The sequence below is a fragment of the Lissotriton vulgaris genome, chromosome 2_1 (assembly GCF_964263255.1).
Source record: "Lissotriton vulgaris chromosome 2_1, aLisVul1.2, whole genome shotgun sequence".
Taxonomy (NCBI): domain Eukaryota; kingdom Metazoa; phylum Chordata; class Amphibia; order Caudata; family Salamandridae; genus Lissotriton; species Lissotriton vulgaris.
Window position 1 is genome coordinate 1,827,494,404 of NC_141687.1, and position 16,547 is coordinate 1,827,510,950.

The window sequence follows — 16,547 nt, forward strand, 5'->3', positions numbered from 1 at the left end:
GTTTAGTCTGCAATACAAGCCTTTATGGATCTTTGGGAATCTCTAAATGATGGAGCAACCTTTGCATCCCACCTTTTAAAAAGCTTTTCCTTAGCTCAACCAACAATCACGTCTTCAACTCTTCCTTGGGATTTACCAATAGTTCTTCAGGTTTTGCAAGAGCATCCCTTTGGTGATGTTAATCTCCATCTTGAAATGGGTAAGAGACAAAACGTTGATTTTGCTGGTACCTTTGCATTCAGCACCTGTCTTTTGCCATCTCTCTTTAGTATCATCTCTTTCCTCAACCCTGAAATTTATAGCTGTGTACACGGTCTCAAACTACAAGCATCCATCCCCTTCCCAGGACTCCCATACTTGTTTCTCGCTGGTAGAAGGCGATGGGAGAATGTTTCATCACGTCCATGTAATCGAGTGAATGTGGGTACTATTAGGCCTCTGTGAAGTAAGCTGTAGCTTACTAATGTCACCTGCCTACTCGATGTGTCTGCTACCGGCCTAGTCACGGATGACTGGGAGCAGGAAATGGCTGCACGGAAGCGGCATCCTCCCAGGATCACAAGAAACAAGTGCGGTTGGAGGGGGCAGGGGCTGGGATGCACTGCGCTGCATGGGCCAGGACAAGTGCCAGCAGAGTTGGGGCATGGTGCAGGAGGGCCAGGTGGAAAAACTTTGATGGTCAGGGCCAAAGTGCAGAGGGCCTTAGAACAGGGACGAATGATCACGGCTGCAGAGCAATGCCAGTTCTGTGCCTCGGACCATCGCAGCAGTGCAAACCGTTTCCAGCACATTCAGGGGCGTATGTACAAGTCCCTATCGCCACCAGAACGTCACTTTTACCGATGTTGTGGTGGTGATAGGGGTTGCGCCTTATGTGCAGCGTTAAGCCTCTTAAAGTTGCTTAAGGCTGCCTTGTAAATTAAGCCTCCTTTCACGCCATGGTTAGCGTGAAAGGTGTGGGCCGTGGGTGTTGCGGTGGGCGTTCCACTCCAACACCCATTCATTTTGACACTGTCCCCTATTTACAAGGGTGGCGTACATAGGAGGCAGTGCCAAAATTAAGACCAGGTAAATCCTGTTCTTAATTTGGCAAAACGAGGAAAAATGCATTATTTCTCCTCGTTTTTAGGTCTCGGCCTGCCAATTCGCTTGCTCGTTGCTGGCGAGACATATAGAGGGCCACCAGCAAATCCTACCAAGATGTTTTTGAGTGCGGATTCTGCCCAATGCATGTGAGGCATTGAAGCGCAAAGCTTCGCCAGCGCGCTCTCGGACTCACTTCCTGCTCGGCATCAGACTTCAAAGGAATGCCTCCCGCTCCCCCGCCTCACCAGCCACGTCACGTCAGTGCCTCCCATCATTGCATCAGACTTCAAAGGCTACCTCTCGCGCTTATCCCGTCTGCTTTCCTAGAGCGTTCATAAAAGTAATTTTACTTAAAAGCCACAATGAACTGGTGTTCTCTTCTCTTTATATGTGCTCATTTTTTTTTATCCCTTTCTACTGGCCCTTTTGTCATATAAATCTCCGTGCCGTTTAATTTTTATGCCGCTCCCATGCTCCCCCGCCCCCGCCAAACATCCCTTCCTGCTCCCCCTCTTACTTTCGCTATTGCTCACACCCCATATGATCCCCTACTACCCCGCCACGCAATGCCGAGAGCTTGTTATCTTTTGCCCTTCGATCACTCTTTCCCCTTATAATTGTATTCTTTCTGCCGCTTGCTCTGTATCACTCTTGATCTGACTCACATCATTCCCTGTCCGAGTCTCGATCAATCATTCACTCTTATTGTGTTTTTCTTTCGTTCCATCTTTGGTTTTCATTCTGTTTCACTCGAGCCTTTCCTCTTTGCTGGTACTTTCATTCGCTCTTTCTCGTTCTATTATTCCCCCTCCGCTTTGCTCTTTCATTCCCTCTTCCTGCGTCTTGTTCTGTCACTCCCTCTTTCCCTCTTACTCTTTAAGTTTTCTTTCTCCCTCTCCTTCTGCCTTCTTGTTTCCTTTACCTCTCCCTGCCTCTCTTCCCTGTCTCCTGCAGCCAAGCTCTGCCCAGGGCCTCTTTGGGGGGAGATGCTAAGAGATAATCAGACAGCTAGGACCACAGGCAGGCCTGAGCCTGCTGCAGAGGAGGGTCAGCGAATTAAGGCTTCATAAACAGCTGCAGCCTCTATGCCACGGTTATAGCCAGAGGGGGGCCTCCCTGGCTCCACCAGGCACTTCTGTTTGCGTGGCGGGCTGCTAGTGGAGCTATGTCTGTTCCCTGTCTTCTGTAACTATTTCTACATATGATGTTTATTTGGATGTGCCTATCTGTGTGTGTGTTGTGGGGGCGAGGGGGGGGGGTATGTGTGAGCGAGAGAAGGTGGGTTATTGGAAAGTTCAGGGCTCCCTACCATTGTGAATTGGTCTTTTCTGTATTTCAACCATGGACTATTACATGCATAGTCATGTAATATGTCTCAGTTTCATTTACAATCTCACTCTCGGTGACTTTGGAAAGAATTATTTAGAAACAAAAAATGTCTCTCTCTAACTTTAGCACAGACACCCCAGGCAATACTTAACTTCGCCTTAAGAGAGCCATCGCTTCACTGTTACATTTTACGCTTAAACTGTTGTTGCACGAATCACTACAGTGGCTTATTGAAATATACTCATTAAAGTGAATGTTTCATCGGATACTGTTTCATTCTAAGTGTATAGCCACACAAGAAATGTTTTTTTAATCATTAGGTCAATGGGCAAAAAGAAAAAAACATCCTTTGCAATACTTTTTTAGTGAAAAAGTGAACGATTTAAAGGACCAGGGAAACTAAATATTCCACTCCCTACTTTCACCTTGCCAGCATAAATAAACCAGCACCCCACTCTACCTCCATAAGAGGCTTTCCCCACACTGGTGACCAGCTTGCGCAACTTCAGCATTTGAAAGACTAACTCGAATGTGAGCACTAATTTTGGATCTCGAGTGTGATGGACATCGAATCACCTCAGAGTTGGACTCCATTGAGTTACATGCTTCACCGGCTATCTCCCAGCAGATATATATTTAACAAGGTGAGAGAGTTAAGGGATTATATCCACTGCTGTGGATGGAAGGGTACTCCCAGTCCCCTAGGTAAGTAGCTATACAACAATATGAAGGAGTACCACCAAAAATAAGGCTGAAACAGCCAGTATTGGTGGGATGAGACACTAGTGTAAAAGAAGAAGTCCTCCTTTGTTTTTAAGGAACCCCTCACTCACCGACCTGGTCGGTGACATGCTTCATCATCGGGGCCACCTCGACAGCCGAGTGCCGCCAAGGTGTGCTACAACACCTGAATACAGTGGAGCGGGTATGTGGGTGATGAATGTAAAAAATAGTCAGTGAGTTAAAAAATGTCCTGGTATAACTTTTACCAAATATATTTTATTCTGAAGCTACTGGACAATATTAAAAACAGTGATGATACAATAAAGGCTTTAATCAGACCTAGTGTATCTTTGGTATGTGCTGGGTCTACATGTTTCAAACCATATGGGATTACCGGTTTTTCATCAGGACCAAAAATGATGTAAAGGAATTGGGTGGTCAGGGTACACTAACACCCTGCCATACCTGCAACCCTTTCAGACCCAAAAATAGCGATTTGCTAAGTGGGTAAAAAATAGTAACCCAGAAGTGGTTACATACAAAGGAACAAACTCCTCAATGGAGGAAGGTTTGCCTCACGGGGATATGAGGGGAAATACAGAGTTCAAAACGTATTAGTTTCTCCGTTCCGAATGGGCCGATAACCTACTTTCCCTCGGAGGGAAAGTAGGTTATCGGCCCATTCGGAACGGAGAAACTAATACGTTTTGAACTCCCATATGGTTTGAAACATGTAGACCCAGCACATACCAAAGATACACTAGGTCTGATTAAAGCCTTTATTGTATCATCACTGTTTTTAATATTGTCCAGTAGCTTCAGAATAAAATATATTTGGTAAAAGTTATACCAGGACATTTTTTAACTCACTGACTATTTTTTACATTCATCACCCACATACCCGCTCCACTGTATTCAGGTGTTGTAGCACACCTTGGCGGCACTCGGCTGTCGAGGTGGCCCCGATGATGAAGCATGTCACCGACCAGGTCGGTGAGTGAGGGGTTCCTTAAAAACAAAGGAGGACTTCTTCTTTTACACTAGTGTCTCATCCCACCAATACTGGCTGTTTCAGCCTTATTTTTGGTGGTACTCCTTCATATTGTTGTATAGCTATCTCCCAGCAGAGCCACCCAAAAGCAATCTTCCTACTAGGCTAAATTATGTCTTACTAATCAAATGAAATTAAGAGCGCAAACAATGCTTCCCATTTACAAACTCATTCCTCCATATGTTTTTCTCTCGGTTTTCCAATTTGCTCCTACTGTGCACATTTTACTTATTGATCTATGAGAAGTGCAAGAAAATGCAAACGTATTATTTATTTAATGACAGAGGGTTCTGATGTGAACATGGAGTCCAGCCCAGGACAAAAGCAGGCACAAAACAACATGAAGTAACTCCAACTCCACCCTCCACCCTCCAACTCCACCATCCAAATCCACCCTGCAACTCCAACCTCCACCCTCCAACTCCAACCTCCACCCTCCAACTCCAACCTCCACCCTCCAACTCCAACCTCCAACTCCAACCTCCACCCTCCAACTCCAACTCCACCCTCCAACTCCAACCTCCACCCTCCAACTCCAACCTCCACCCTCTAACTCCATCCTCCACCCTCCAACTCCACCCTCCACGCTCCAACTCCACCCTCCAACTTCACCCTCCAACTTCACCCTCTAACTCCAACTCCACCCTCTAACTCCAACCTCCACCCTCCTACTCAACCCTCCAACTCCAACCTCCACCCTCCAACTGCAACCTCCACCCTCCAACTCCACCCTCCAATTCCACCCTCCAACTCCACCCTCCAACAACAACTCCACCCTCCAACTCCAACTCCACCCTCCAACAACAACTCCACCCTCCAACTCCAACTCCACTCTCCAACCCCAACTCCACTCTCCAACTCCACCATTTAACTTCAACTCCACTCTCCAACTCCACCCTCCAACTCCACCCTCCAACTCAAACTCCCCCTTCCAAGTCAAACTCCACCCTCCAACTCAAACTCCAACCTCCAACTCAAACTCCTCCCTCCAACTCAAACTCCACCCTCCAACTCAAACTCCACCCTCCAACTCAAACTCCACCTTCCAACTCCAACTCCAACTCCAACCTCCAACTCCACCCTCCAACTCCACCCTCCAACTCCACCCTCCAACTCCACACTCCAACTCCACCCTGCAACTCCACCCTCCATCACTCGTGGACACCTCCACATCACTCAGGACACCACCACATAACTCAGGGGCACCACCACATCACTCAGCACCACAACAGCACTGTCCTTGCTTGCTACCAACAAGCATTGCCATAGCCAATAGGACTCGTTGCTTTTTCCATGTGTGCTGCCTTGTGCAGCACACATGGAAAAAGCAAAATGTCATGGTTCGTTTATGTCCAGGAAAGTATCCCTTCCTGATATACAAACCTTTAAAAAAAACAATTTTGTCACTTTCATGTGTGCTGCATGAAGCAGCACACATGATAGTGACAGGATGGTACTTTAGGATTGTTTATGTGTAGGATGGGACACCTTCCTACACATAAACAATCCTCCCCTGCACGCAGACACCCTTGCACTCTAGTGCAAGGGTGCCTGCATTGGCGCTAAGTTGTTAAACTTAGTGCCACTGCAGGGGTAAACGTAAGGTTGCACCACATTCTTGTAAATATGGTGCAGCCTTGCGTTTCAGAAGTGGCAGAGTGCAGCGTTAGGCCAAGGAGGCTAATGCCGCACTCTGCTACTTCCTTGTTAATAACCCCCTTAGAGGCCTAACTTTTTTTACCTTGGTGTGTTTCATAATTTGCGTAGCTCCCAGAGTTGCGAGTCAACAGGCTATACATATTTAACACCTCGCTGCCCATTGCCAGCAATAATGAATTACAAGAACTCATCCCTTGTAAATCCTCCATTGCTTGATTCTGTGCATCTCCAACTCTCTGGAAATTGTCAAGGTCTACAATTCCCATGCCCCCAATGCGTGGTCCAGATCCCTATCACCCCCGTCCAGGATGCCCACCTCTCCAGCACTAGGTCTCTATCACGAGTACTTATTCATCCGCATGTCACCCAGTGGCAGCTTCTTTTGCCAACTTCAGTGCATCCTTTATCTGCTATTACCAGTCTCTGTGCATAGTTACTACAATTATCATTGTAAAAACATCTTACATATATCCAACTCATCCACCACCGGCTAACTTGGATTGTCAACGTCCCTGTAGCAGCCACTACTGCCAGCTTCCATCATTTGACACTCTACCAGTTCCTCCATGTATTGCTGTGGACTGCGCAGTGCCACCCCTACTACCAGCCTTTACACATACACAACCTACTGCCATCACCTGAATCACTCATTGGTCTCTATCAACCGGAAGCCCCTTATTGTGCTAAGTCTATGCCTGCACTAACCTCTTTCAAGTATGTTCCTCACAAAATCATCTATCAAGTAGTTTTATGTAGCGCGAACTTAACCTGAATCGGGTATCAGAGCGCTTTACATAGCACCAGTTACGTTATATGAGGACATACATTCATATTTTTTTTTTTACTAGGCACGGGGAGATCATGTGATTTTGCCCAGAATCACAGGATGTTTAGCGTTGTTACCGAGACTCGAACCCAGGTCCCCAGGTCCAAGGTCTAGCGCCATAGCCGTTAGGCCAACTCCTCTCCCCTCTAACCAGTATGCCCCCCTTGACTGTTGTGAGTACCCAACTCTCCTCTAACTCCTCATCTCTTATAGATGTGCCCAGTACCGCCTTGTTCCTTATGGAAGTAGTTCATCCCACTAGAGCTCCCACTAGGTTGCTGGCGGATCTATGGGATCTAGCTCATCTCCGTCTATCAGTCTGTCACTGGGTGTCTCTCAATCTGAGAGGTTCCCGCATGTCATGCAGTTTCCCTGCTTACTTGACGAGGCCCCTGCCCCCATCCCTATTACCTTGTCACAGAATATGTCACTCTCTGAACAGCGAGTCCCCACACAGGTCTCAAATGACTTACACAGATGCTCCCCTTCACCGATTTTCTCTCCCTCACACCCCCAACCCCTAGACCAACATTCTGACCTGGCTGCCCCATCCCTATTTCCTTGTCACAGACCATGCCACATTCTGATCGAGTCCCCACACAGGCCTCAACTGACCTACACAGAGGCTCCCCATCACCATTATTCTCTCCCTCACTCCCCCCACCCCTAGACCAACATGCAGACCTGGCTGCGCGCCTCGACAAGATGTCTAGTCAATTGCTCCTACTTATTTCTTAGCTACATGACCTGAAATCCCTCTCTAATAACTTTTTCCCAATGATCAGTTCTCTCTTCACATCATTGAAGTGGCCCAGTTCACCCACCAGGGACTGTGACCTCACGGATCAGCTGCTAGCCTCCTCCTTTTCAAATTCCTTTCCCCTACCTAATGCCACTGCCAACCCCATAGGATCTGGGACTCTCCTGGCATCCACTGATCGCCTGGAAAATCACAACGCTAATTCTTCTGATTCCATAGCTAACATGGCCCAGCCAAGTCAAATTCATTCCATCCTTTCCAACCCAAACAGAGAACCTCCTCGCAATCTTAGAGGCAGCATCTCAGACAAACTCACCCATGTGAAAATCTCCCAGATTTCTTCCCCCCCGACCCACTACGACTTAAATGTGTACTACTTAATTGTAGATCAGCCAGTAAACACGCCTCTGATATCTTCGACCTCATCCAACACAATGATCTAGACATTATCATCCTCACCGAAACCTGATTAAATCCTTCTTCCTCCCCTATCTTAGACCTCCTAGTTCCTCCCACTCATGACATAATTAGGCTAGACAGAACTCTGAAGTTGGGTGGTGGACTAGCATGTATCCACAGGAACACACTCTCGATTTCTCTTTTGGATTCCTCTGCGCCTTCATCCACTGAATACCTGTGTTTCAGTATCTCTAGTATGAGCTTACTGGTTTGCAAACTTCATACCTTTTATCACCCTCCAGGTGACAATCTCCCTTTCATTGAGCATCTAATGGAAATCATTACTAGTAATGTCGACTCAGCGGTGGCCCAAATCTTTCTTGGTGATTTCAAGCTTCACTGGTCCAACCCCAAGTATTCCGCTGTATCCTTCTTGAAATCATTCTTAGTGGATCAAGATCTGACTCAGCACTGCGGCCAAACAACTCGCACTAAAGGAGAAACTCTAGACCTTATCATCTCGAAAGACCACACCATTGGTCCGACCATCATAACATCCTCTTTTACATTAACAGGGACGTATTGACGAGGAAGGTTCAACCTTTCAAATCAAAGATATGGGAAAGGGACCTCAGGTCAATTGATTCCGACGAACTAGCCGCCCAATGTAACTCTGTCCTCTCCGCCCAAGCTGATCTGGTTGAGCTGCAATCACTCACCAACGCCTACAATTCGACAATCTCGAACATCATGGATAACATTGCTCCACTCGAAACACAAAAATGTTTCAAACAAAATATCCAAACCATGGTATAATGACAACTTAAACACAGAACGACGCAACCTCAGGGCTGCTGAACGGTCCTGGTAATCCAATTCCTCCTCTGACCAACTAAAACTCCTTAGAGAAGTCTGGAGCCTCTACAATAAGCAAATCAGGAGTGCCAAGTCTGACTACTTCAAACACCAACTGGATCAAGCGGCAAGCCTTCCTAAAAAACTGTTCGAACTGGTCGAACAGCAATCAGTCGTTGGTCCATCCCACTCTGAATTGGATGGCTGCCCACCCTCATGTGATGATCTGGCCGCTTTCTTCTCTGAAAAATCTAGACTTATATCTGCTGATCTTGCCTCTAAGAAGGCTCTATTGCCTCCCTCAGGTGCTGCCTCCTTTCTTGACCACTTGGATAAGGACAAATTTACATCCATGATTACTAAGAACGAGGCGTCCTGGGGCACCTTTACCCCTTTTACTGAAAACGACATCCACAAGATTCTTCAGAATATCAACCCCTCCAACCACTTCAGCGACCCGTTGCCCCCGGCTATATTCAAGAAAATCAAGAATGCACTCATCCCTACCTGGACCAGGATAATAAATGTTTCTCTTTCACAAGGCAGGATCCCTAGTTGCCTAAAAGCAGCTCAGGTTTCACTGATCCTAAAAAACCTAATGCTGACAAATCTGATCTGAATAATTTCCGCACCATTTCTAACATTCCCACCCTAGCAAAACTCCTAGAAAAATGTGTTCAATCTCAACTTTGCGATGACATAGAAAACTATCAACTTCTAGACCAACATCAATCGGGTTTCAGGTAGGGACACAGCACTGAAATGGCTCTCACACACGTTATGGATGACATTTTAAAAATGCTTGACGAAAATGAATATTGCCTCCTGATTCTCCTTGACCTGTCATCCGCTTTCGATTCGGTTAACCATGATAACCTTCCATCCATCCTGCAAAATAGAAAGGGTTTTGCTGATCAAGTGCTACAATGGTTCTCTTCTTTCCTTCAGCACAGATCATAAAGAGTCAAGGCAAACCACTCCCTCTCCCTGCCCTCCCCTGTACTCATGGGGGTCCCCCAAGGGTCCGCCCTATCTCCCATCCTTTTCAACCTTTTCCTGGAACCTCATTAAACTCTATGAACATTCTCTTCCACATGTATGCGGACGACACAAAACTCTATTTGAAAATCTCTTCCTTGGATAACATCATCTCCCTCAACACTACTCTAACATCTATTCAAAACTGGTTAACTGAGAACCATCTCCTGCTTAACACTTTCAAAACAGAATTCCTGCTCATCTCACCCCCAAACCACATCCCCAAGATCGACCTATGGCTGAGTCACCTCACTGCTTTCAATTGCACGCCTCTCATCATTGACTCAGCAAAATCCCCCGGAGTCACCTTGGACAAGCACCCGAATATGAAGAACCATATCAGTAATGTATGTAAGGGAGCAAACCATTTGTTGAGGTCACTCAGAATGATCAAACCTTTCCTGCCACTAAAGGATTTCAAGCAAGTCGTTCAAGCGCTTGTCTTGCCGAGGCTTGACAACTGCTGCGCTACTCTCAATGGCCTTCCCAAATATGCCCTGGCTCCTCTAAGGTCATCTCTGAATGCAGCGGCTAGATTGGTCTCTGGCACCAAAAGATACAATCATATATCCCCAGTCCTAAAATCTCTTAATTGGCTACCCTGTGAAGCTCGAATTCAGTTAAAGATTGCGGTTCTGACTCACAAAGCCCTTCACCTCAATTCTCCCAGTTACCCTGCACAAAAATTTGAACTATCCTGTGGATCTAGAGCCTCAAGAGTGCCACTACCTTTCTCCTGAAACCACTTATCCTGAAAAAAGTACTTGTCACCGAGCCTTCCCCGGCACTGCACCAAGGATTTGGAACTCTCTTCCACCAGAAGTACGCAGAATTTCGTCAACGATGGCTTTCAAATTGGAAGCTAAACGATTCCTTATGAACAAATTCTTATTTTATTTATTTTATTTTAATTTCTTATATAGCGCTGGAATCAATCCCGTAAGGGTATCTCCACGCTTTGCCGGTCAGAGCATTAACAGAGTCAGTGGAAGATGGTTAGAGAGTCTGAGATGCTTCCTGAAAAAGAAGAGTTTTTAATGCCTTTCTAAAGGACAGATGGTTGGTGGTCATTCTCAAGTCTGTAGGAAGTTTATTCCATAAGGCAGGGCCAACTGAGGAGAATGCTCGGTCTCCCTGTCTGGATTTTTTTGTTGCAGGGGGTTTCAACAGAGCTTGATTGCTTGAACGGAGTGATCGGCTGGGTTGATACGGCTCCAGAGATTGAGACAGGTATTTAGGACTATCCCCATATAAGCACTTGTGGACCGTACAGCATATCTTGAAGCTGATACGCTGCCGTATAGGGAGCCAATGCAGCTCCTCCAACAATGGCTTAGAGGGAGTCCTAGCCGGTGCACTCATGACCAGTCTGGCTGCAGTATTCTGAACTACCTGCAAACGGCCTACTGCATCTGCATTTGCTAATGTCAGCAGGCCGTTGCAGTAGTCCAGGCGGCTAGTAATCAGAGCCTGTACGAGTGTCTTCCTATAGGTATCCGGAAGATATGGGAAGACTCGTCTTAGAAGGCCAATAGTGTGGAAGCACTGTCCTGCAATATAATTGGCATGTTCCTTAAGGGTCAATTTTTGGTCAATTTTTACCCCTAAGTTTTTAACATGTGGCTTTGATGTAGGAATTGGACCCAAATCCAGCGGCCACCAATCTGGGGACCACAGAAGGCTTGCTTTGCCGAAGAGCATAACCTCTGTTTTTGCAATGTTACATTGGAGGCAATTTGAAGCCATCCAATGTGACACTGCTCTCATACCCTCAGCAAAGTTTTCCATGACTCTAGGGCCAAGGGAGCTGAAAGGGTAGAGAAGCTGGGTGTCATCAGCGTAGGAAACCGGTGTGAACCCATACTTCCGCACAATCTCAGCAAGGGGGGCCACGTATACATTAAACAATGTAGGGCTGAGACATGAGCCCTGTGGCACCCCCTTCGTGAGTTCCCTCGAGATGGAACGATAGGGGCCTAGGCTGATAGATTGCGACCTCCCGGAAAGGAAACTCTCCAGCCAAGATAGTGCTAAGCCTCCAATCCCCACTCCCTGCAAACGGCTGAGAAGGATGTTATGAGACACGGTATCAAAGGCCGCAGAAAGGTCCAACAGCACTAGAATCATGGATCCCCCTCTATCCTGTGACATTTTGATCTTATCAGTCACCGAGAGGAGGGCCGATTCAGTGCTGTGGTTGGGCCTGAACCCAGATTGAGATTGGTCCAGGCCCCCTGTCGCCTCGATAAAGCTGGAGATGATGGTATTAATGTGTTTCTCAGCCAGTTTGCTAATAAAAGGGAGGAGGGAAATGGGGCGGAGGTTGGAGAGTTCTGACCAAGGTAGAGTGGTGTTTTTGCGTATAGGGTTCACTACCGCTTCTTTCCAGGGTTGTGGGAGTTGTCCTTCGGTAAAGGAAAGATTCATTAGTTTTTGAATAGTGGGGCCTAATGATTCCGTCAGGGAGGAAATCATTTTAGCAGGGATCAAATCAGTGGGGGAGCCGGTTTTCATTTTGTTGATAAGTATAGTCAGGTCTTGTAAAGGTATTTCAGGGATTGTATGAAGGGTATTCCAATGAGTCACCATTGGGGAGATTTCAGAGGTCTCAGTCTCTAAAGGACCTGCGACTTTCAGAATTTTTTTGTATATCTCCTCAATTTTATCCTCAAAAAATTGAGACCCTAATAGGGATACTTTCTCCTGCTAGGTTGTTGAGACTGCTTTTGTTACTCCTCTCATTCTTATTGTAAAGCGCTCTGTTATCCCTTCGCGCTATATAAAACTTTATAAATAATAAATAAATAAATAAATAAATACTTCCTTTGATGTCATTTTCTGTGACGTCACTTGCATTGAGGTTGTGGCTTAGGCTGTGTCCCACAGCCTCATCCTCAGGATAATTTGAAGCTATCATATCAGAGCTCACCTTGCACCCTCTGTCTTTCATAAAAAATCAGCTTGCTGGCAGATAGCTGAAATGTGTCAAGTCCCTAAAAATAGCATTACACGCCATGACACCAGTTCACTCCAAGGAGCAAGGGCTGACCATTCTCCAGCCGTGAGGCCAGCAGGGTTAAGTTGTCAATTTCTACTGAAGGTAAATGGCCACATGGTAAAGCACTCACCATCGACAATGCTGTATTGCTTCAATGAGTGCCGTCCCTCTGCGACGCTCTAATGAGATCCACTTGCTAGCGGGGAGCTGGCCTGACAAGGGAAGCTCTCGAGTGGCTGGATTCTGAGGAAGAGGCTTTTAATCCTTCTTAAGGAGCCTCTGCGGCGCTCCGCAATTTGCCACAGTCTCTTGTTAGGTAACTAATCACTATGAACCAGTGCATCCACCTGAGGCAACATTCTCTAAAAGCACCTTCAATTAAAATTGCTGCTGAGGAGATCTCTGGGCCTTCAGTGGAGCGGCTGTAACAATGTCTCACTACAGGCAGTGTAATTTTGCTGAGTGACACCATGCTTCATGCAGCCACTTAGCAATTTCTTTTTTCCTAAATTAAAGTGGGAGTTTGTTTTCGAAAAACAAAAAGACTAATGCCCCTCGCATCCTGGGAGTTTTCTCCCATTGTGTGGAGGTCATTTTTTTTTTTATTAAATCATTTTTATTGGCATTTTCTTTAATTAAGTACATCACATCAGTTTTGGTGGCATTGACATAAATAGATATATATCACATACATGTTACACCTTGACATGAGGCGGAATAACATCGTGGTCTATAGCCTCCCATACAGTGTGGAGGTCATTTATATACTTTACCTTAAGGACAGCCAGGCTTGTCCTGCTGGTCCCGATCAGTAAAAAAAATTAAGACTGAACGTCTGCTCTGAATAGAATGGACAGTCTGAGGTACTTAGATCAGTGTCTGTTGGGCTGTAGGTCTAAGGTTTCCTCCGGTATTACAGTCTGCGCGACTCTAATTAGAGCAAGTGAACAGGGGCGGCCTTAGTCATGTGCAAGCTGTGCACCTGCACAGGGCCACCAAACCCCAGGGGCCACCACATCAATATATAACCTTAATATAATAATCCTCTGAGGATGGACACATATTTGTGTGGCGGCCCCTGGCAGGGATTTGGTGATCTCCGGCTCTGTTCCACTAACAAACACCTCTCCCCCCCCCTCCACTCCCCCCCCCCCTTGACTGGCCTCTGCGCTCCGCCCCGCCTGGACCCCCTCTTCCGGGGCCTCCTACCTACGCTCCCTGCCCAGGGCCTCCATGAGCCTAGAGCCGCCTCTGAAGTGAACCATCAGTTTGGTGGACAGTGTGCTCTAAATAAACTGCATGTGTTCAAGCCGAGGCCAGAGGACCCCAATGGGTGAGCTAATTGTGACCTGGGGTCAAGCTATGACTTGTTCTTGAAGTTCCATGAGCAGATCTGGATTGCTCTAACTGGCCCCAGATCCAGCTATAAGGTCCACGTCATAACATGATAAAGTGGATTCTTTCTCAAAAGTAACATGCACGTTCTGCAAGGTTATCTTGCAGAATTCCCATTCTGTTAGTCTGAAATACTTCTGAACACTCAACCATGTTATCCAACTCTAGCTCATCACCCACAAATCCCTTTCTACTCCTGTCAAATCCTAACTTGTCAAAGAAAATTCTGCGCATATGCCAATTAAAGTCTTAATATGTTTATTAACAAAAAGAAAAATATACATCTGTGTGTCACAGAGTCAGTTGGGCAGAGGGCTGCTCTAAACCATAAAAATGAGTGAGCTCTGAAGCAAAGACAATGCACAAATATATCGGGGCCTATTAGCAAAAGAAAACGTCACAGGTAAATTAACTGAGGTGTAAATCTACTACGACACTTAGTAATGTCCATTTACAGGTGTAAATTACTCCCAGGTTCAGATGTGCATTAATTAGGCCAAGGTGAAATATAAATCAGGCCATCATAATTAGCGTAATTTAGGGAATTTTGCATTATGCTTGTTATGTGAGATTCACAAAATTCGCCGTTCTGCAATTTTGCTCCATTTCGGTTAAAATTTACAGCACATGGTGCAATCTGTGGTAACAATTTACAGTGAATGCATTGGAACAACAGAATATGAGAGGCTGTTCACATTGCTTTTGTTTAAATGCGTCATTGCACCAAAAATTGATGCAAGGACGTGATTCATGCTAAAATATAGCATGAAATAACCAATTTGCATTTCATGTAAGTACACGCAATTTTGCCTAATTGAGTAATAATTTTGCATAATTACATGAAAGCAAATAACACAAATTTTGCACACCCCTAATTTATCCTAGGGTGATCACCTGTCCGTAATTTTCACGGACCGCTTGTAATTTGCAGCTGTTGTCCATAACTAATGCTTTAACTGCAGCATTTATCCATTATTTTAAGTAATTTAAATGGTGCCTTCTGATAGCCAAACACAGCTGTATGCCACCTGCATTGGTGGCTCTGAGGATTGAGTACTGTAGCCAAAGTGTGTAGGTACCCATGGCGACCTGCAACATTTGTCCCTTTCCTTTCTTCTCAGCTTTCTCCGAGTTCTTCATTCGTGTGAGGGGAGCTCTATTTCCAGGCAGTAGTTTTATTTAAAGGATTATATGAAAAATCCTCACTGACTGTTGTAGTCTTAGCTCTTTCCAAGTTTCCGTCTCTATAGGGTGACCAGAATTTTAAAGCCAAAAACCGGGACATTTCACAAAAATAGAAGGACTGCAATTTTACTTCAACCAAGCGGACAGAATGACCGCGCTAATCACCATAGAATTACAGAAAAGGCAGTAAAGGCATAAATCAAATGCATTTTGTAAAGCTAGTATCATGCCTGTTAATTAAAAAAATGGGGCGGGGCTAAAATGGTAGATAATCGGGATCGATTAATGCTCCGGTCAAGCGGAGAAAACGTGATGAATTCTGCATTTGAAACTGGACAATTAGAGCACACATTTTTGTTAATTTGATGCATTTATGTCCTATTGTCTTATGAAAAAGGAACAGAATGTACTGAATTAAAAGACCAATTGAATATATTTTTCTACAAAGCACTTTAGGAACACAATATAACCAATTTTCACAATGCCATTTCAAGGCGACGACGCTTTTTCGACAGTTCGTCAACAATTGCTTCTATAGGAGGACAATGTGCTCGTGAAATGTTTATCATTGCAAGTCCAAAACCCATACCCACCCTGAACCCTAAAATTACCCCTGGTACCCCAAAACCCATACCCACCCTGAACCCCAAAGTTACCCCCTTGGCACACCAAAACCCATACCCGCCCTGAACCCTAAAATTACCCCAGGTACCCAAAAACTCATACCCACCCTGAATGCTAAAATTACCCCTGGCACCCCAAAACCCATACCCACGCTAAACCCTCATATTACCGCTTGCCCCCCAAAATCCATTACCACCCGAACCTCCAAATTACACCCCTGGCACCACAAACCCATAACCACCGAACCCTAAAACTACCCCCTCGCACCCCAAAACCCATTACCACCCTGAACCCTGAACTCATCCCCCTAGAACCCCAACCCCCATACCCGCGCTGATCCCTGAAATTACACCCTTGCCCCCCAAAACCATACCCACCCTGAACCCTAAATTTACCTCTGGAACCCCAAAACCCATACCCGTACTGATCCCTAAAATTACAACATTGCCCCCTCAAATCCATTACCACCCTGAACCACAAAATTACCCCCCTGGCACCGCAAAACCCGTGCCCACCCTGAACCCTAAAATCACCCCCCTGGATCCCCAAAACTCATACCTGCGCTGATCCCTAAAATTACACCCTTGCCCCCCAAAACCCATACCCACCCTGAACCTTA